At 51.8% G+C, this 20,479-nt stretch overlaps 7 non-coding genes across 7 annotated transcripts; 4 read left to right on the forward strand and 3 right to left on the reverse strand.

Annotated features, from left to right (window-relative positions):
- The first annotated feature begins 565 nt into the window (after positions 1 to 565).
- TRNAK-CUU lies at positions 566 to 638 on the forward strand. Its single transcript has one exon. It is a non-coding gene; the product is annotated as a tRNA-Lys (tRNA).
- A 2,979-nt stretch (positions 639 to 3,617) lies between these two features.
- TRNAP-CGG lies at positions 3,618 to 3,689 on the forward strand. Its single transcript has one exon. It is a non-coding gene; the product is annotated as a tRNA-Pro (tRNA).
- Positions 3,690 to 6,356: 2,667 nt separating this feature from the next.
- Positions 6,357 to 6,429, reverse strand: TRNAK-UUU. Its single transcript has one exon. It is a non-coding gene; the product is annotated as a tRNA-Lys (tRNA).
- Positions 6,430 to 7,969: 1,540 nt separating this feature from the next.
- On the reverse strand, positions 7,970 to 8,041 carry TRNAP-AGG. The gene has a single exon. It is a non-coding gene; the product is annotated as a tRNA-Pro (tRNA).
- Positions 8,042 to 9,349: 1,308 nt separating this feature from the next.
- On the reverse strand, positions 9,350 to 9,421 carry TRNAP-UGG. The gene has a single exon. It is a non-coding gene; the product is annotated as a tRNA-Pro (tRNA).
- A 3,137-nt stretch (positions 9,422 to 12,558) lies between these two features.
- On the forward strand, positions 12,559 to 12,630 carry TRNAP-AGG. Its single transcript has one exon. It is a non-coding gene; the product is annotated as a tRNA-Pro (tRNA).
- Positions 12,631 to 18,437: 5,807 nt separating this feature from the next.
- TRNAR-CCU lies at positions 18,438 to 18,510 on the forward strand. The gene has a single exon. It is a non-coding gene; the product is annotated as a tRNA-Arg (tRNA).
- Positions 18,511 to 20,479: the final 1,969 nt, after the last annotated feature.

Here is a 20,479-nt window from a genome sequence, read left to right on the forward strand (position 1 = left end):
GAGCCCTCCCCACTGGGACTTCATGGTCTGCTGCCTCCACCCTGCACGCAGATCTGCAGGGGCGTGAGGAGAGGTGAGCTCTTTGGGTCATTTGAAACAGTTTGGAGCTATACAGAGGCTGGGCTCAGTATTAAGCAGGGATTGGGATTTATATTGGCAGCGGAGTGTGGACCCAGGCCCCTTCACATCTGCACTTGAGCCCAGGAGAGAGGTTGTTCCTTGCCTCCCTGCCTCCCACTCTGAGAGGTCCCAGCCTGGAGCCGTGGCTAATGTCCCTGACTACAAATTCCACCTGACTGGAGACTGGGGCTTGAAGTTAAAGGATTCACATTTTGCCCACAGCTGGCTGAGAAAGGGGGAGTGGGGGCAGACATGAGGTCCCAGATGTCCAGAGACCCTGGCAGGGACTGTGCACCCAGCTGTCTGAATGCCAGAGGCTGGCTTTGCCACTCCTGTGCCACCTCCTCGAAACTAGAGTCACCTCAGCCATTTTTTGTTTTTGTTTTTTGCAGCACGTGCTTTGAAGATTCTGAATATTAGTGTGGGAAGCACTGTTGCCATGTGAGCCCGGCTAGCTCAGTCGGTAGAGCATGAGACTCTTAATCTCAGGGTCGTGGGTTCGAGCCCCACGTTGGGCGCAGCTTTTACCATCCTTGGTACACAGAATTCAGCATAATCACAGGTGATCCAGATTCTGATGCTTGGCCCCTAACTCAAAGGTAAACCTTCATTCAGTCTCAACTCAATCCCTGTCCCCACGGGAGATTCCAGGACCTCCTCCCAAATTCATCAAGGTGATGGCTGCTGTGTCATCTCTCAGGGTCAGTGTCCCAGTGGTTTTGCACCCTAGGAAGGTCTGTCTGCTCACCCCTAAACTGGATGGAGAACCTGGATGCTCTTCCTTTAGCACAAGATCCAGGTTTTTTTCCCCCTCACCCAGGAGACTCAGTCCCAAGGCTGGGGTTGGAGACTCCAAGGTAGCCACGCTGCTTAAAGTTCAGCCAGGGGAGAAGGGCCCACCCAGTACAGCTGAGTGGGGTCAACAGGGACTAGGCCTCTTATTTTCTCTTCTGCCTCAGCTTAAATATCACTCACAGACTCTTATTGTTCCCATCTCGGCAACTCATCTATATCTGAAAACGCCCTTATCACTGTTTGTAATTTTTTTCCTTTTAATTGCATTTATTTTAATGCTGAATTTACCTATGCCATAAGTTTTTGTTTCTTCAGTTTCTTCTGGGATATATTCTTCTTTTGCAACAATAAGTTGCAAAAAAAAAAAAAAAAAAAGTGCAGAAAACTCTTGTGTACCCTTCACCCAGTTTCCCCTAAGACTTCCATAACTGTAGTTCAATATGTGTCAGAAAATGAACACTGGCTGTTCTTTTAAACATATTTTTCTTGGTCATTGTCAATCTTCACTCTGAGCTGTGTGCTCTTTATTTTGTGCTCACCATTATACCCACTAATAAATTAGGTGCATGCTGTAACACGTGACGCCTATGATCCTTGACAATAAAAATTTGACTCCATGTAGATACATCTAGACCTGACTTATTTAATTTTCTTTTTGAGAAGAAGTCTCGCTCCTGTCACCCAGCTTGGAGTGCAGTGGCAGAATCTTGGCTCACTGCAACCCCAGCCTCCCGGGTTCAAAAGATTCTCCCGCCTCAGCCTACCTAGTAGCTGCGATTGCATGTGCATGCTACAAGGTCCAGCTAATTTTTGTGTTTTTAGTGGAGACAGGGTTTCACCATGTTGGCCAGGCTGGTCTTGAACTCCTGACCTCAAGTGCTTAGGCCTCCCAAAGTGCTGGAATTACAGGCATGAGCCACCCGCCCAACCTAAGTTATTCTTTTTAAAAATTAAAATAGGGGCTCGGTCTTTTACTTTGGAAAAGGGGTGTGAACTTGAGAACTGTTCTAGGTTCAGATCACAGGGAGGAAAGGGGGTCGAAAAAGGAAGAAAATTGGGCCTCTGAGCGTATTGGCCCTCGGGGATCTGGGAGGCGGGGTGACCAGGTGCTCGGGCTCCATCTACGCGCTCTGGGCCGCCCGCCTGCCCCAGCTCAGTGCGGAAGCTCCTGCCGGGGAAGGCGTCCACCTCGTTCGCTTACTTCTCTGGGCCAACATGCGAGGGACGCTGAGACAGTTGGCTGGGGCCACGCGGGCCCCTGGACACCATCTTCACCCACTCTCACCCTCAGTCAAGCACCTCCACCTGCAGTCCTTCCCTAAAGCAAGAAAAACAGCCGGTCGCGCGCTGTCCAAGATACTCAGTCCTGCATACAGGAGGGGGCAGTGGAGCTGATTCCCGGGTTCCTGAACCCGGGCCCCAGGCCCAAGGCCGCGCCTGGGGGGGTCGCCTGCTGCAGTCTGAGGAGCTGGAGAAGGTGGGAGAGGGAAGCAGAGCCGGCTTTTCCTGCGAAAGATTCTTTCATTCGCTCCATTCTCTCGCGCTGGATTTCCCAGGCTAACATAAACAGCAGCTGATCACGGCGGGCTGCAGGGGCTCCTCTGCGACTGGGACCCCGCGCCTCTCACACCCAAAGCAAGAACCATACCTCTAGACTACAGGCCTCGGTGGCGGGAAGCACCACCTTTGCTTCCCCACCCTCTTTATCTTTATCTTTCTGGAACCCAGGACTTTCAATTCTCTGCTCTGTCCATAAACGTCGATGCCAGCGCTGGGAGTGTGGCCAGGAGCCCGGAATAGCAGTAAGGAGAAGCCCACCCAGAGGGGAGGAGGGAGTCCCCGGCGTGGGACAGCGCTTCTGTCTGGGGTGGGGTTGACTTAGGTCAGAATAGGGTGGGTGAACTGTGGGGATGGGCAGGACCCTCTCCCACCACACGCAGAGCTCGCTGGGTCCTCTCCACACCCAGGCCGTGTCCACCGGCTTTCCAACCTGCTCACGTCCTTAAAGAAGAATCCAGAAGGTGTTGCGATATTGACCCATCAGGATTTGAACCTAAGGCCCACTCTCACCCTAATCATAACGGCAAAGCCACCAGCGCCTGGAGAGAGAGTGAGAAACAGAGACGGAGAGAGAGAGTGTCACAATCAGGAGAGAGAAAGTCACTGTCACGCCCTTTGCCGTCACTGCTATCCCGGGTCACCTCCTGGAACTTCCTCAACTCTTGCTGTCAGAGGCAGAGACCGGGGCAGAGCTAACGTCTGAATCCGGATGGAGACGCTGGGCTCCATCTAAGGGAGGGCACGGGATGCCTGTGGGATGGAGCCAGCCACCGCCTGCAGTAAGCTGCAAGGCGGGCTGGCTGCTCAGCCGCCCTCCTAGGGCAAGGTCTTGGGGATGAGTCAGCTGCCCCAGGTGTGAGCGCAGACCCGGTAATCCCGGGGCAGGGAAAAATACAGCGGGGAGTCCCAGGCTGCAGGCCTGATCCTGAGCATCAGACCTGACCCTGAGCATCACCCTACAAGCCCAGAGTGGATGGGCTCTGTCTCCATCGGGCTGGCTCAGCAGGGTCTCCCCGCAGCGACCTCAGAGTTCTGCCAATCACTTGGGTACACGGATGAGCTCAACCCACTTCGGAATCAGCTGAGTCGCGCCAGAATGGAGACACGGTGTCTGAAATGTCAGTGGAAAAACATACAAGGGAGGCTCGTTGGTCTAGGGGTATGATTCTCGCTTCGGGTGTGAGAGGTCCCGGGTTCAAATCCCGGACGAGCCCCAAAGTGGCTACTTTTCCCAGTCATTTTAGAGAATATAGAGTTTGAGAATTAGGACCCAGCCTGAAGCCTCATCCACCAGCCGGGTTGTTCTACTTCAGGTGGGTCCAGGACTGTGCCTCAGCTGCAAGGGACCAGGATGCATCTGAGGCTGGCCGGCTTGGCAGGTGCCTCAGCCTTGCTCGAGCCCCGGGCCCTTCTCCTCCTTCCCAGCCCCAGAGCAGAGAAGCTGCACCCACTGCAGCCTGGGTCGCTCAGCTGCACATGGGCTCCAGGTATGGGGAGGCTGGTCCTTGGGTTCTGGGCCATTGAGAGCTATTTTTTCCTCTACCTCCCCTCTTTGCCCTAGAAACCCACCTCTCTGCAGGCCAAGGCCGAGTCGCAGAAGGTCATTGAGAGCAGGTTAAAGCTGAGTGACTCGATGGCCCTGGGCTGCACTGGCCAGGAAGGTAGACAGGAGCCATATATGGCTCGTAAGCACTTGAAATAGGGCTGGTACAGTTGAGATGTGCTTCTGTTAGTGCAAAATACACAGAGGGATTTTTGAAGACTTGATACCGAAAAAAGAAGATGTTCTCTCATTACAGATGGAAATTAGAGTTCACGTCTACAGTACTGGATTGAGAAATACACACACACACACATGTGTGAAAAACATACTGCAGTGGCGCCATCTTAGCTCACTTGAACCCGCCTCCTGGGTTCAAGCGATTCTTCTGCCTCAGCCCTCAGCCTCCCAAGTAGCTGGGATTACAGTCACGCACCACCACACTCAGCTAACTTTTGTATTTTTAGTAGAGATGGAGTTTCACCATATTGGCCAGGCTGGTCTTGAGCTCCTGACCTCCTGATCCACCCGCCTCGCCCCACAAAGTGGTGGGATTACAGGCATGAGCCATCGCCCCCAGCCCTAATTTTTGTTTTTTTGGTAGAAATAAGGTTTTGCCATGTTGGCCAGACTGGTCTTGAACTCCTGACTTCAAGTGACCTGCCTGCCTAGACCTCCCAAAATGCTAGGATTAAAGGCATGAGCCACCACGCTACCACGCCTCGCTAATTTTTAAAATTTTTTCATAAAAACAAGGCCTTGCTATGTTGCCCAGACTGGTCTTGGACTCCTGGACTCAAGCAATCTGCCCACCTTGGCCTCCCAAAGTGGCTGGGATTACGGGTGTGAGCCACCATGCTCAGATGTGTCCGCTTCTCAGCATTTCTCTTCCCAGCATTTGGGCCCAGAGAGGAACACCTGCCAGGACCATGTCCCAGGTTGCTCTAAGGCAGGTGGGACTTCCTTAGCTCTGCTCCTGCCTCCAAAGTGCCCCAGGAAAGATCAGGGACCATGAACGCTGTAACACTAGCTCCTGCTTTTGTTCCATGAGTGTCCTTGGGGTCAGACCCAGGCCTCGCTAACCAAGAAACAGGCAGCATGACTCAGCAACCCCAGACCCCAACCTGCCCCAGCAAGCAGGTAGCCCCGAGGCCTGTTCGAGATGGCAGAGAAGGAGACGTGTTTCCTTGGCTACTGTGGCTCGGGTGAGTCGCCCACAGTCCTGGGATTCAAGCCCCACTCCCACCTTCCATTTCCCCAGGTCACAACTCTAGAGCTTTGGCCGTTCTAGGAGGCTCACCCCAGAATCCGGAGTCCTTATTGACATAGGGGATGTTGGAAATTGGAGAAGGCCTGATAGGAGCAGCCTAAGGCCTCAGATCCACGGAAGAAGAGCTTTGTCTACCACTACTTGCCCAGCTAGCTCGGTTGGTAGAGCATGAGACTCTTAACCTTAGGGTTGGGGTTTGAGCCCCATGTTGGGCAGAGCCTCTGTTTCGAAGGGAATTCCTTCACATAGTTCAGGCCTTTTAAACAATAAAGATCCTGTTTGGAGAGATTCCGAGAAAACTTCCCAACTGCCTCATTGCTTGAGGGGGAGTGTCCTCTGTTCTGGAGCTTGACTTTTTTGGGGGGGACACATTCTTTCTCACCACATTTGGGATTCATTTGGGGAAATGTGGCTTAAGCAGGGAGAGGCAGAACCAGGCCTTTCTCCTCCGCCCCCCACTCTTTTTTTCTTCTTCTTCTTTTTCCTCTTTTAAATCTGGGCTCCCGAGGTCCTCCTGCCTTGCCTTCCCAAAGAGCTGGGATTACAGGGGTGAGGCACCACACGCAATCCAAATTTCCTCTTCTTGTAAGGACTCCAGCCATATTGGATTAAGGCCCATCCTGATAACCTCATTTTGTCTTCATTGTTCAGTCACTTTCAGTCACATTCTGAGGGACTGAGAGTTAGGACTGCAACATATGGTTGGTGGACGGTCACAGGTCAACTCATTAAACTGGATCAGGAGGTCAGGAGTTCAAGACCAGCCTGGCCAAAATGGTGAAACCCCATCTCTACTAAAAATACAAAAATTAGCCGGGCACGGTGGCAGGCGCCTGTAATCCCAGCTACTCGGGAGGCTGAGACAGGAGAATCGCTTGAACCTGGGTGGCAGAGGTTGCAGTGAGCCGAGATGGCACCACTACACTCTAGCCTGGGCCACAGAGTGAGACTCCATCTCAAAAAAAAAAAAAAAAAAGTATTAACAAGTCTGCATCTGTTGGGCAACAGCAGGGAGACGATCTACCTCTATAGGTAAAGGGTAGATTCTGGGAGAGACAGAATCAAAAGGTTTGCCCAACATGGGGCTTGAACCCACAACCCTGATATTAAAAGTCTCATGCTCTACTGACTGAGCTAGCCAGGCTTGCCTGCAGGTAGCTTTCTATATCTGAGAATGGGCTGGGTAGCCTAAGGATGGTAGAAGAAACTAAGCAAGGTAATGAATCAGTACCAGAAACCAGGGTGTACTGGGGGTTCCCCACAACAGGCCCAGTTCTCCACCAATGCCCTCCGTGATGCAGGAATTCCCTCACCACCCTGAAGTTTCCTATAAATGGGGGTGACCCGCCAGAGTCTCCTTCGACACCGCGCTGGCATAAATCTGAGCTCTCCCAACCTGTACCCTCCGATGAAACGCCCCTCTTATCGGAAAGAGAAAAAGGTCTCCAGACTGCACCCATTTAAAGAGTCAATGACAACCTTTTTTTCGGCATAGTTGTATTATAAAGTATCTGATATACTTTGCATCTGAAATGTTTGCAATTTTATCTCTGTTGCCTAATGGTAATGAGTTGTTGCTCATGGTGCCTTGTTTCCTTGTTAATTCTTTTTCTTTTTCTTTTTTTTTTAAAGATGGGGTTTCACCATGTTGGTCAGGCTGGTCTTGAACTCCCGACCTCAGGTAATCCGCCTGCCTTGGCCTCCAAAGTGCTTGGATTACAGGCGTGAGCCACCGCACCTGGCCTTCCTTGTTAATTTTTAGGCTGCAGTGTTCATTTTCCTCGTAAATTTCTTTGTGTAAGAAATTCTGTGAGATCTGGAATACAAATGTATTTGTACACACACACACACACACACACACACAATTATTGTTTGCTTCTGCAGGGGCCCAAGGGCATAACCAGACATCGATCACTTTAAATCTTCTGTTTGAGCCTTTCCAATTGGTTCTCAAGTGCTCAAAATCAGATTATTCACGATTCTTGATTCATATGACGTTTTCAAACCCAGCATCTCAAACAAAAAGGAAGACCCTGCCAGTAGAATCTGTCCTCAGAGTAGACCCCAGGAGGCCCCAGTCCTGGAGGGTGCTGGGACTCAGGATCCTGGTACCCGGGCTGCTGGGTTTCGTCTGCACTCCTTCCAGAACTAGGACAGGGGAGCAGAGGAGCCTCGGGGGGCTACACCCAGGTGACGAGTGTTGGGGATGTGCAGAGGGGGAGGCCTCTGGACCCCAGTTACAAACGTCTATAGCCCATCTCCTCTGCTCAAGTGCCTGGCTCCTTCTCACTAAGTCTCTAGCCAGCAGAGCCAGGGACAGTGGGTGGGAGTCCCAGGCTAGACCTTTTAAGGCGCTGACTGTGAAGATTCTGCTCTTATTGTATATAGGGAGAACTTCTCTCTTCTTCAGTGCCTCAAGTGAGTTCCTACTGACAAAAGTGGCGTCACACACTATAAAAAAATAATAATAAAGCAGAAAACAAACAAAAATAGCTTGTCAGGCGACAGCTCCAAATAAATTTTAAATGTGGCAGTGGGTGGTGTCAGACAGCTTGAGACCTTTGTACATATTAACTCCGAAGGACTGGGACTGCGCTGACGTGTCAGAGCTGTTTGGATGTTTGGATCTCCGATCCTCATCTAAAATACGGAATGATAGGAACCGATATTTTGGACGAAAACCTGGGCTCGTCCGGGATTTGAACCCGGGACCTCTCGCACCCTAAGCGAGAATCATACCCCTAGACCAACGAGCCACACAACTTGTCCCTCCGGCTTCTCTTTGTGGCCCTCGGGGTGTCCTCGGGGGCAGCAGGCCGGGCCTCAGCAGAGCAAAGCAAGGAGAAGATAGTTCTCCCAACCTGTACCCTGGAAGACGCAAGTTCAAGGGTGCGCGGAGGGAGCCGTGAGTCCCCGCTTCTCCCCGCGCCGCACAAAATAGGGAGCATTCCCTGCGCCCCCACAATCCGGAGTCGCCCTGGGTCCTCGTCTCCTCCGCCACTCGGATGTCCGGAGGGACATGGGTACCTCTCAAGAGTGGGCAGCAGCTGCCCTGAGGGTCCGCGAACCACGACCACTGGATGCCCACCTTGGAAACGCTGCAGCCCCGCGGCGTGGCCGCGATGGGTGGTCAGCAAAGGCCTCCCGAGTGCACCAGGAACCAGGCCCCCTATCTCGCCGCGCCCCAGGCTTCTCCCGCCCCGGTCCTCCCTTCTGCCCTAGAGAAGCCAAAACCCAAGAAGCGAGCTTCCCACGTGGAACTCAGTTCAAGAGGCTGATGCTCAGAGTCGCTTTGCTCCACCAGACCCGCGGCGCCCCTCCTTCCCCTTCACTGAGAACTGGCAGGACCTCCGTTCCCCAGAACGTGGGGAGGACGAAAGAGGCGGCCCTTGGGGCAGCAGAGGCTGCGTCCAGGCGGCGGTTCCGGGACACCCTTTACTGTCTCTCTGCCAGTCTCTGTGTCCGAGTTTCACCCGACGCCCGAGAATCCGGCAGATCTGGGCTGAAAGGGCCTCCTCCTCCCCTCCATAACCCAAGCCGCGAATTTCCTGGCTCTCAGTGGGAAGGTCCCGGGGCCTGGGGGTAGAGACGGGGTCCGAGACACCCACCAGCCAGGGCCCACTGAAGTGCTGCGGGCGGATGCCCAGGCCTTCGCCCCTCCTTCATCTGCCCCCCACTCCCCTCCGTCCCGCCCCCGCCACGTATATCCTCCCATTTTAAGCGGGAGTATGGCTCACCTGGGACTGGAGCCGCCATGCTCTCGAATCCTACGAAAAATTTTGCACCTGGAGCGACCAATGAGCCCAGCACTTTCTTCCTTGTTCTAAATAACCTCCCCCTGCTGCCTGGAGTCGTCTCCTTTTATTTTTTGTTGCCGCAGTTGGCAGCTCTGGATCCCATTTCAGGGTGACGGGACCGACTGCGGGCGACTAATTCAGGCACGTCCGTCTGCGTCCCGGGACCCCGGGAGGTCTCCACTTAGGATCTGCCAGAAGCAGTCTCTCTCCGCCTACCTAGTCTCCTGTCCGGCTGAAAATACAAAAAGGGTGGAAAGAAAGATAAAAGGGCTCGTCCGGGATTTGAACCCGGGACCTCTCGCACCCAAAGCGAGAATCATACCCCTAGACCAACGAGCCCATGCTACGGTGCATTTCCTTTTTTTCACTTGTCCTTTCGTCCCTGACGCAGAACCAGATTCCATCGCCCCAATAGCTCAGTCCTTAGAGCGCCCACCTGAGAATCTGGATTTAAGGGTTCACGGCCACCCTCAGATTTCCAAAGCAGACTTTATTTCTGCTGGATAAACCAACAAGATTATCCGCTGAGGTTATGAGCTGGTGGTTTAAATGTCGTGCTGTTATGAAATACAGGTGCACTTACCTATAGCGATGTCAGAAATCACAAAGGAAATGTATAGCTTTTACCCAAGATTTTAAAACGGCAAATGACAATTCAAACAAAACACAATCTAAATGACAAACCCAGGGTGTATTACTGGGCTTTACTTATTTATTTATTTGAGACGGAGTTTCACTCTTGTTGCCCAGGCGGGAGCGCAATGGCCCGATCTCGGCTGGCCGCAACCTTTGCCTCTGGGTTCCAGCGACTCTTCTGCCTCAGCCTCCCGAGTAGCTGGAATTACAGGCACACGCCACCACGCCTGGCTAATTTTTGTATTTTTAGTAGAGATGCGGTCTCGCATGTTGACCAGGCTGGTTTCCAACGCCTGGCTTCAAGTGATCCACCCGCCTTGGCCTCCCAAAGTGCTGGGATTACAAGTGGGAGCCACCACACCCAGCCTCCTTCACCTTTACATGACCCCCAGAGCAGCCAATACGTAGAAAGGAGGACCCTGGGAGAGATGCCTGCAGCTGATTAGGCAGGGTTCCCCCTGGCTTCCTTTGAGTCTCAAGAAAGTCACTGAAGCAGCAGGCCCGGCTGCCTGTTATGCCTCGTACCAGCCTCCAGACACACCCATTCCACCATGTACTTCTGCTTGGCAAACTTTGTCACAGAGATCCAATGTTTCCAGTTTCTGGGTCCCGAAACTCTTCCCATGCAAGCTCTAGGACAACCTCTTCTTCTCCAGCCTCCACATCAAGACTCAGTTGTTTTCCACCTATGGCCATTAGGAGCAGGCCAGGACCACACTTGCCTGCCAGAGAGGCTGTGACAAGCAGCGTTTATGCTCCATAGGCCCAGATAAGGAAGATGAAGCCGTTTCTGTCATAGATCTTCATTTCTTTTCTTTTCATAAATGTCTGTTTAAAATATGCCTATGTATTTTTAAAGGACTTGAGATCTATGTGGCCCAGTAACACGCCTGTGGTTTGTCATTTAGATTGCATTTTGTTTGGATTGTCATTTGCCGTTTTAAAAACTTGGGTAAAATCTGTACATTTCCTTTGTGATTTCTGATATTACTATCCTGCCTGGAAACCGTTTTACCTTAGTAACAGGTAAATGCACCTGTATATCATATCAGCACGATATTTAAACCACCAACTCATAACCTCAGCGGATAACCTTGTTGGTTTATCTAGCAGAAATAAAGTCTGCCTTGGAAATCTGAGGGTGGCCACGAACCCAGAAGTTCAGATTCCCAGGTGCACGCACTAAGGATTGAGCTACTGGGGCGATGGAGAGAGTGTCGCTTTGCGTCAGTGGCAGAAGGACACGTGGGGAAAAAAAAAAAAAAAAAAAAAAAAAAAGGCGAGAAATCGCCTGCTCGTTGGTCTAGAGGTGTGATTCTCGCTTTGGGTGCATGAGGTCCTGGGTTCAAATCCCGGACGAACCCTCTTTGCCTTCTCTTTTTTCCCTTTTTGTATCTTCAGCAAGGACGGGAGACTAGGAAGGCGGAGGAGGGAGGCTGCTGCTGGCAGAGCCTCAGTGGGGATCTCCCGGGGTCCCGGGATGCAGCCGGACCAAGCTGGATCCCTCACCGGTGGAAATGGGATCCCCCGCTGCCAACTGCGGCAACCGCAGTTAAAGGAGACGACTCCGGGGAGCAGGAGGACGTTATTTAGAATAAGAAAGAATGCGTCAGACTCGTTGGTCGCTCCAGGTGCACAAATTTTTCGTAGAGTTCGAGAGGGTGGTGGCTCCAGTCCCAGGTGAGCCCTACTCCCCCTTAAAACTGCAGTCTGTTGGGAGAAGAGGAGAACTTGGGCGGTAGGGGAGAAGTGAGGGGAGTGAGTGAGAGGAGGGAGGAGGGGACGCCTGGGCATCCGCGGGCAGCACTTCGGTGGGCCTTGAGGGGATGGGGGTCTCGGTCCCTGTCTCCACGCCCAGGCCCTGGGGCCTTCCCACTGAGAGCCGAGAAATACGCAGTTTGGAACCGGAGGGGAGGAGGAGGCCCTTTCAGCCCAGATCTGCCCGATTCTCGGTGGCCGGGTGAAATCTGGACGCACAGAAGGGCAGAGAGACAGAAAAGGGTGCCCCGGAACCGACGCCCGACGCCCGGACGCGGCCTCTGCTGCCCCGAGGGCTGCATTCTGCCTCCTCCCAGCGTCCTGGAGACCAGAGGTCCGGCCAGCTCCACGCAACGAAGAGGAAGGGGGCGCATCGCTGAATCGCCCTTGGTGCGCAGTGTGGTAGGTGGCCTGAGCCACCACCGAGGTGGTCTTCCCCGAGGGCTCAGCCATCCTGGGGCTTGAGGCCCCGCAGGCGCTGTGACGCTGGTTCAATCGGTGGAGCAAAGTGACTCTCAGCGTCAGCCTTTAGGGTTCGAGGCCCACATAGGCAACTCGCTTTCTGGGTTTTGGCTTCCCTGAGGGAGAAGGGAGGACGGAGCCGGAGAAGCGTGTGGCGCGGCGAGGTTAGGGGCCTGGTGACTAGTGCCTAGTGCACTCGCTAGGCCTTTACTGACCACCCATTGGGGCCACGCTGCAGAACTGCAGCGTTCCAAGTCTGGCGTCCAGTGACCGTCGTTCGCGGACCCTCAGCGGAGTCGCTGCCCGCTGTTGAGAGGTCCCCATACCCTGCAGGAGCTGGAGCTCCTCACTGCGCCACGCGGATCCCCAGCCCAGGGCCGAGTGTCGGCGGCGGGGGAGGACCCAGGGCGCTCCTGGATTATGGGGGTGCCAGGGTTGCTCCCCATTTTGTGTGACTGCGGGAAGGGACTGAGGCTCTGAGCTCCAGCCTCACCCATCCGCCCTTGAACTTGTTCAGTCGGGTCTGAAATCGGTCTACTAATTGGGTTCTGCTGGCTCCACTCCTGCCGCTCCAGGATGGTAGAACGCCCACAAAGACAACCTTAAGCTGTAATTTGCATGGCTCGTTGGTCTAGGGGTATGATTCTCGCTTAGGGTGCGAGAGGTCCCGGGTTCAAATCCCGGACGAGCCCAACTTTTGGTCCAGGAAATGTCGTTTCCTGCTCTTTTTTGGATTCCGATGGGCCTAGAGACCTCAGCGCTGGACATGGATGCCCTTCGAAGGTGATTTGTACAATGGTTTCACACTATGTTGACGCTGCCCACTATCTCACTATCTCTTAAAATTCATCTGGAGTCCTGTCACCAGTGTCACCAGAGCCCTTTTGACAAGCTATTTTTTTGTCGTTTGGTTTTCCTTGCTTTTTTTTTTAAAGCTACTTCTGTCGGTGCAAACTCGAGCCACTGAAGAAGAGGCAAGTCCCTATATACAATAAGAGCCGAATCTTCATAGCCAGAGCCTTAAAAGGTCCAGACTGGGACTCCCACCCACTATTCCTGGCTCTAGCAGTCACAGTCTTAAAGAGAGAGGGAGCTGGGCACTTGAGCAGAGGAGAAGGACTATGGGAGTTTGTATCCGAGGTCTAGAGTCCTCTCCCTCCCCCCATCCTGTCACTTCTTACCTGCGTGTAGCTTCCTCCTCCTAGTTTTGGAAGAGTAGGGACTGAGCCTGGGGTCTGGTATCGTGTCCTGAGTCCCAGCGCCCATCAAGACTGGGGCCTTCACTGGTCTACTCAGAGGACAGGTTCTATTGGCAGGGCCTTCGTTTTTGTTTGGGATGCTGGGTTTGAGAATGGGCTATGAACCAAGAATCGTGAATAATCCAATATTGGGCACTTGAGAACCAATTGAAAAGAAACTCAAGCAGAAGGTTTAAAGTGACAGATGTCTGGTTATGCCGTCGGGCCCCTACAGAAGTGAAGAATATGTATATATATCCTATATATATATTCTTATCCTATATATATTCTATATCCTATATATATATTATTTGCTTCTATATATATATTATATGTATTTGCTTCTGTATGTATATATATTCACTTCTATAGATTACAATTCATTTATATTCTAGATCTCACAGAATTTCCTACACAAAGAAATTTACAAGGAAAATTGACACCGCATCTTCAAAATTAAGAAGGAGGCTGGGTGCAATGTCTCACACCTGTAATCCCAGCAATTTGGGAGGCCAAGGCGGATAAATCACCTGAAGCCAGGAGTTTGAGACCATCCTGGCCAACATGGCAAAACCCTGTCTCTACTAAAAATACAAAAATTAGCGGGCATGGTGGCAGGCACCTGCAATCCCAGCTATTCGGGAGGCCTAGGCAGGAGAATTGCTGAATCGGAGAGATGGAGGTTGCAGTGAGCCGAGATGGCGTCACTGCACTCTAGCCAGGGGGACAAAGTGAGACTAGCTAAAAAAAAAAAAAAAAAAAAAAAAAAAAGAGCAAATGAAACAAGGTATCACGAACAACAACTCATCAACAGTAGGTAACAGAAACAAAACTGCAAACATTTTAGATTTAAAGACTATAAAGCAGATTATAATACAGCTATTCTTACTGTGTCTAAAGAAATGAAAGGCAATAAAGAAAATATGTTTGACAACGAAACCTATGTAAAATGCTCTCCTTTCAACCTTCTAGATTGAAAAAAGAACCAAATAGTTCTAGATATAAAAGCACGCAGTAATGGAAACGGAACCGCTAGATGCACGGTACAGTAGGTTACAGGGCGAGCGGCACCTGCGAGGGCTTCTGCGAGCACCCAGTGAGCTTCGGGCACTCTGTCTGCAGCTCCAAGGATGGGTTAACTTGGCTGATACACAGCACAACTCTTCTGTCCCTATAACTCGAGGGGCCTCAAAAAAAAGGTTGTCATTGACGCTTAGGTGCGTGCAGTGTGGGTATGTTTTTCTCTTTCTGAAAGGAGGACATTTCAGCGGAGGGCAGAGAATACGGATTTTTGCCGGAGGGATGCTGAAGGAGACTGTTGGGTCACCCCAATTTATGGGAGATCACAGGGTGGTGAGCAAAGTCTTGCACTAGTGGGGGCGTCGGTGGGGAACTGAGCCTGTTGTGGGGGACCCCCAGTGCGCCCTGTTTTCTGGGGCTGATTCGTTATCTCATTTAATTTCTACTAGTCTCAGACTACCCCACATTACTTGACACAAACCACTCTCGGGGAGGCCCGGCGAGCTCAGTCAGTAAAGCATGAGACTCTTGATCTGAGGGTCTGGGTTAGAGCCTCACGTTGGCGACTTGTTTTCTTCCTTACTACCTTGGAGTCCTGGAAGCAGCCAGCCTTTAATGAACACTACTGGGAGCCACATTGCTGCACTGTAACCCTTCCAAGTAGGGCGTTCCATCCGGATCTTATCAAGAGACCTTTGGGGCAGCTCTGTTAATATATCCCCTCAATCATTGAATTTTGGTCCCCGCAGGCGCGCAGCAGCGAGGATTATCCGTGAAGTGACCAAAGGCGGCGCCGGGACGGGCGGGTTACCAGCCGCGGGCAGAGGGGTGGCGGCAGGTGAGAACGGAAGAGCCACGGGATGGGTGTGAAGATCCCATTTTGTGCTGCGCGGGGAGGGGCCGGGGCGCTGGCCCACCCCTGTTGAATTTACCCCTTTCCAGCGAGACTGCAATTCCAGTCTCCTTTCATTTTGCTTTGGCCGGCTTCAGTGATACCGCTCCAAGGGCTCCACGACAGCCCGAAAGAAAAAGGAGGTGGGGGTTATTGTGGCTCGGTGGTCCAGGGGTATGATTCTCCTTTAGGATGAGAGAGGTCCCGGGTTCAAATCCCTACCGAGCCTTTATTTTATTTATTTATTTATTTTTTTTTTGAGACAGTCTGTCCCTGTCGCCCAGGCTGGAGCGCAGTGGCACGATCTCGGCTCACTGCAACCTCCGACTCCTGGGTTCAAGCCATTCTCCTGCCTCAGTCTCCTAAGTAGCTGGAACTACAGTCGTGCATACCATACCCGGCTAATTTTTTGTAGTTTTAGTAGAGACAGGGTTTCACTATGTTGGCCAGGCTGATCTCTAACTCTTCACCTCAGATGATCCGCCGGCCTCAGCCTCCCAAAGTGTTGGGATTACAGGCATAAGCCACTGCGCCTGTCCTCTTGATCCCTTACTTTTCACAAAACATTTCTTTCTGTAGAGATTTGAGAACCTCTGACAACTGTGATTTCCAAGGGAAACCCGACACCCTAGCAGGGAATAAAAGGAAATGTTTAAAAGGCTCAAGCTAGTTCCTGAAGTCTTTAAACTTTATATATTATAAAGACTAGGGTAGGGGGGCAGGAGGTGCAGGGGTGTTCTCCCTATGTTGCCCGGGCTGGAGCGATCCTTCCGAAGAGCTGAGATTACAGGCGTGAGCTGCCTCACCTGGTAACTTTAAACTTTTAATTGGAGCCCTGGGTGTCCGCAGGGGTGAGGACATCCCAGGGCAGGGCGCTAGGCCCAGCTCAGGGCATTCAGGAGGGAAGTCCAAGGAGACCTCGGCTTTCCAAAACCATGCAGGTTCAAGGGCTCAAGTCCGGGATTTACTCCGGTGAAACTCAACCGCTCGCTAAGCGCCCAGCAGTTCCTACACCTAGACTGACCCAGAAGGTTGGGTTGAAGGCACTTAGAGCCAGCTTCAGAGGCCCTCCTTCCCCTTTTCCCCTCCCAGGGCTTCCTCCTCCTCCCTCCATTTCCTTTTCACCCCTCACTTGGGCGACCCAGATGGAAATAGGTTCCCTAGAGTCCAGGCCCGGCTACCGAGCCCTGGGGTCCACACCGTCAGGGCACCCGGTTGTGTGAAGGCCCCTTTCTTGGCGGATGGGAGTCCAACTGGGGTTTGACTTTGGTCCCTAGAGGGGTTCTGAGTTCCAATCCAGAAAGCTCATTTCCGTAAAAGGCAAAGGCTCCTATCTTCCTTCCCCCACCCCCCACACCCGCCCCCCGCAACGGTGCCCTGGGGTCGCGGCTGGGGCTGGAGCTCCCCTCTCTCCCATAGCCTCCTGGCGCTCACTGTCAGGCTTGATTCTTGAGGGTAACCATTTCTAATTCCTTTACAGCCGGGAATGGAGACGATCAAGTTGCTACAAAGAAACCTAACAAAAGTCCTAAACGAGCCTAGCGTCCCCGTGCAAGGACGCTATTCGGGTGATGCTAGCATGTTACTAGGGAATTTCAAAGTACAGTATTCCTTATGGAAGCGATCACTCAGTCGAGCCCGGGTTAATCCACCAACAATGGACTCAGTGCCTTCTGACATGTGCCATGGGGCAAGAAGGGGAGGGGGGTGGGGGTAGGGGTGGGGGAACACACCTCACCCTGTGCAGCATTCTTGCCAAAAATATTTAACCTGAATCTATTCATAAGAAAACAATGAGAAAAATCCAGATTGTGGGACTTTCTACATGACAACTGGCTTGGTCTCTATAAACAGTTCTCACTCTGTTGCCCAGGCTGGAGTAGGGATCTCGGTCCCGCATTCGGTCCTGGATTTTTTCTTTCAATATATAAAATATAAAGTTAATGGGGAAATTTAGAATACGAACTGTTTGATAGATCGTCTTGTTGCACGAGTCTCTGAGTCCCTGAAGCTCCCTTGGTGCGATGAGTATCTTGAGCAGCTCCAATTCTGCTGAATTTTTACAATTGGGTAAATGACAGTCATAGTGGATTCCAGAGGTCTTGTTCACGATCCCGGGGGCGTCGGCTTTGAGCAGCCTCAAGGGGAGAGTTTTGCCTGGCTCTTTGCTTCCCCTCTCACGCCGATCCCAGGGGTAATCGAGGTCCAGGTTGGAATCTCCCGGGCCTCCTCCGTGTCCTGGACGTTTTCCCAACTCTGAGTCGTGGCGCTCGGCCCCGGGGTGCCGGCGCGGGGGTGGGGAGGGGACTGCTTAGAGGGCTCTGACTTGAGCTTGCAGTTGAGCTTCTGGGGGTCCGGTAGGGTGTCTGTCCCGCGCTGCCTGCAATGGAGTGATTTCACTGCAGCCTCTGCCTCCCGGGTTCAAGCGATTTGTATCCCGGAGTGCAATGGAGCGATTTTGGCTCACTGCAGCCTTCACCTCCTGGATTCAAGTGATTTTCCTCCCTGAGCCTCCCGAGTAGTTGGGGGAGCCACCACATCCGGCTAATTTTTGTATTTTTAGTAGAGACCGGGTTTCGCCTTATTGGCCAGGCTGGCCTCGATCTCCTAACCTCAAGTGATCCACCCGCCTTGGCCTCCTAAAGTGCTGGGATTACAGGCGTGAGCCACTGCGTCCGGCCCCTGCGGGATCTTTTGTTCAAGCGCTGGGCCCCAGGAGGACCTGACGTTTATCAAACACACAGCAAGGCTGTCAAGGGCCTCACATGAAGGCTCAGTGCTCCACTGACTCACCCAGCCCAAGATCCTCCATTGCTCTCTGACTCCGAAGGAAAATCTAGCTCTCCGGCGCCTGGAACTCCTTTCTGGAGGATCAGATGAGTCGGGTTCTGCGAAGCCCATGCGGGCTGGAGAAGGAGAAACCACGTGTGAGAGGACAGTGCTGCGGGTGCGAGGGCGCAGCCTGCAGAGCTCCACGGGGACTGGGAGTTTTCTCTCGATCACTATGGCGTCCTCGGTGACCCGAAGGGAGGCTGCTGTGTTGCAAGAACTCGTTTTTTTTTTTTTTTTGAGACAGGATCTCAAATCCCTCACCCAGGATCTCACTGAAGGATGGATAGGCCACCACACCCGGCCTACTTTTTTCCATTTTTCTGTAGCCACAGGGTCTTGTTACTTTGCCCAGGCTGTTCTTGAACTCCTGACCTTGTTTTGTAGAGAGGGGATCACTGTGTTGCTCAAGCTGGCATACTTTCTTGAATAAATGCCCAAATCAATCTTAAGGTCATTTTCCAGCCACCGACGGTGAGTTATTCTCTTTTAGTACTTCTCAGTAGAAAATTCAACAGCTGCCCCAGTGGCCTAATGGGTAAGGCACTGGCCTCCTAAGCAAGGGATTGTGGGTTTGAGTCCCACCTGGGGTAAGGTGACATTCATCCTTGTTTGTCCAGTGGCCTTTTAAAAACGAGAAAGCATAAAGATGTACAGGTAGAACAAGTCAACTTACAAAAATAGGAAAAAAGGCATGAGATAGGAAGAAAAACAGACCCTCAAACTCAAAAATACACACACTCTCTCTCTCTCTAGAATGAGAATAGTGAAGACTTTACTCTCTCCACACCAAAGGGACAAGAAAAAGCAATGTACAGTTTTCATATATATATAATTGGGAAAGGGAAGCTGATTTCCTGTTTGTTTTGTTTTGTTTGACTTTTTATTTTAGAAAGCAACCCTAGTATACACACCTCTTTGGGGTTTTTGTTGTTGTTGTTGTTTAGAGGGAGTCTCACTCTGTCTTCAGGCTGGAGTGCAGTGGTGCGATCTCGGCTCACCAACATCTCCGCCTTCCGGGTTGAAGCCATTCTCCTGCCTCAGCCTCCTGAGTAGCTGGGATTACTGGCATGCACCACAATGCCCAGCTAATTTTTGTATTTTTAGTAGAGATGGGGTTTCCTCATATTGGCCAGGGTGGTCTTTATATCCTGACCCCGTGATCCACCCGCCTCAGCCTCCCAACGTGCTGGGATTACAGGCCTGAGCCACCTCATCCAGCCCTATACACACCTCTTTGACCCACAAGTTCAACCCCTGTGACTCCATTTCAAAGAAATAAAAGTCAATGCATGTCCAAGGATGTTTTATTACAGCAGTTTTGTTCAAAAAGGGGAAGGGGGACCACCATTAATAGGGGATGAATTGCATACATTTTGTTTCATTAATGTCGTTCAACCTCAGAAAAGTGCATTCAATCTATCCTGTTTGACTTGGACATCCTCCATGAAAGACGTGTGTGATACAGATTTTACAAAACAAGCAGCGGCTCCTAGGCCCCAGATGTTTGTGTATGATCACTGCCAAAGACTCTTGGCAGCTGGCCAGAGGAGAGGAGGGGAGAAAAAGAGATTCTAGCAAAATGGAAAAATTTGCAGGTCAAAAGTAAACAGGAAAGGTAGAAAACAGAGGCCACTTTTGGAATTTCAGCAGGGGCACTTGCAGAATTGAAAGTGAGGTGGGCAGATGATCATGTGGACATAATCTGGTTTATGATTGTGAGTGATTTGGGTCTTCCTATGTTTCTCAGGCCGCTCTGGAACTCCTGGGCTCCAGTGATCTTCCTGCCTTGGACTCTCAAAGTGCTAGGATTACAGGCGTGAGCTACCGCCCTACTTCTGTGACTTCTGATAGTTTTTCCTGGGAATTAAAGACCTCCTGAGTGGAGTCTTGGCACCGGCACAGGATTTGGGGTGAAGCAAGTGCTGTCCAGATCCGCGTGTGACTCAGTAAGGGCTCTGGTGGGGGAAGGCCCCGTGTCCCCAGGAGAGAGACGACAGCCGGGCTCTGGGAAGCACATCCCGGCCCAGGCCGGCGCTTCTTGCTCAGAGCGCCGCACCCTAGACCTAATCTCAGACGCTGCGTCTCCCACCCTCTCCCTCCCTCCTTCCCTTCTTTCCTTCCTTTAAAGAGAGGCGGCTATGGAAACAGGAGAGAATCCTCCCGAAAAAGACAGTGTGCTAATTGTGTTTACAGAAAGAAAGGAAAGAAAGGAAAGGAAAGAAAAAAAGAAAGAAAGAAAGAAGAAAGAAAGAAAGAAAAAGAAAGAAAAAGAAAGAAAGAAAGAAAGAAAGAAAGAAAGAAAGAAAGAAAGAAAGAAAGAAAGAAAGAAAGAAAGAGAGAAAGAAAGAAAAAGAAAGAAAGAGGGTCGGGCGCGGTGGCTCAAGCCTGTAATCCCAGCACTTTGGGAGGCCGAGGCGGGTGGATCACGAAGTCAAGAGATCGAGACCATCCTGGTCAAAATGGTGAAACCCCGTCTCTACTAAAAATACAAAAATTAGCTGGGCATGGTGGTACATGCCTGTAGTCCCAGCTACTCGGGAGGTGAGGCAGGAGAATTGC

This window comes from Cebus imitator, unplaced genomic scaffold (assembly GCF_001604975.1).
Source record: "Cebus imitator isolate Cc_AM_T3 unplaced genomic scaffold, Cebus_imitator-1.0 Scaffold444, whole genome shotgun sequence".
NCBI classification, from domain to species: Eukaryota; Metazoa; Chordata; class Mammalia; order Primates; family Cebidae; genus Cebus; species Cebus imitator.